This window comes from Mus pahari, chromosome 17, assembly GCF_900095145.1.
Source record: "Mus pahari chromosome 17, PAHARI_EIJ_v1.1, whole genome shotgun sequence".
NCBI classification, from domain to species: Eukaryota; Metazoa; Chordata; class Mammalia; order Rodentia; family Muridae; genus Mus; species Mus pahari.
In genome coordinates this window covers 17,725,937-17,727,183 of record NC_034606.1, presented here as the reverse complement: position 1 = coordinate 17,727,183, position 1,247 = coordinate 17,725,937, and positions in this window count along the sequence as shown.

The window sequence follows — 1,247 nt, the reverse complement described above, 5'->3', positions numbered from 1 at the left end:
CCGGCAAATGGATGGATCTGGAGGGTATCATCCTGAGTGAGGTAACCCAATCACAAAAGAACTCACATAATATGCACTCACTGATTAGTGGAACCTAGAATACCCAAGATACAACTTGTAAAACACATGAAACTCAAGAAGAAAGAAGACCAAAATGTGGACACTTTGCCCCTTCTTAGAATTGGGAACAAAACTCCCATGGATGGGGTTACAGAGACAAAGTTTGGAGCTGAGACGAAAGGATGGACCATCCAAAAACTGCCCCACCCAGGGGTCCATCCCATAGTTAGCCACCAAACACAGACACTACTACACCACCAAGATTTTGCTGACATGACCCTGATATAGCTGTCTCTTGTGAGGCTATGCCAGTGCCTGGCAAACACAGAAGTGGATGCTCATAGTCAGCTATCGAATGGAACACAGGGACCCAGATGGAGGAGCTAGAGAAAGTACCCAAGGAGCTGAAGGGGTTTGCAACCCTATAGGTGGAACAACAATATGAACTAACCAGCATGCCCCAGAGCTTGTGTCTCTAGCTGCATGTGTAGCAGAAGATCATTGGCAAGAGAGGCCTCTTGGTCTTGCAAACTTTATATGTCCCAGTACAGGGGAACACCAGGGCCAAGAAGGGCGAGTGGGTTGGTAGGGGAGCGGGGGTGAGGTGGGGTGGGGTGGGGGAGGGTATAGGGGACTTTGGGGATAGCATTTGAATTGTAAATGAAGCAAATACCTAACAAAAATAGAAAAAAAAATAGCATTGTGCTGGCTGGAACTCAAGTGTACTGCTGAATAGAGTAGATTCTCTTATTCATTTCCTATCATAGAAGAAACGCTTTTAATTTAGTAGTTTACCTTTGTGAATGATGTTTGCTCTGCAGGGCTTTTGTGAATGCTTTTCATCAGATGGAAGTCACCCTTTATCCTTCCTCTTCTCCCAGTGTTGGGGATTGAATCCAGGGTCCTGCACAGGCTAGACAAGTTCTTTACCGCTGAACTGTGTTCCTAGCCCTGTTTCTACTTTTTAGAAAGAATATCACCAAGTTGACATTCTCTTCTTAAGGCAAGTCTGTCGCCCAGTAGGGCTCTGGGGTGTTGTATTAGTCAGGGTTCTCTAGAGTCACAGAACTTTCTGATAGTCTCTATAGAGTAAAGGAATTTATTGATGACTTACAGTCTGCAGGCCATTTCCCAGCCATGGTTGGTAGCAGCTGTGAATGGAAGTCCAAGGAACTCGCAGTTGCTCA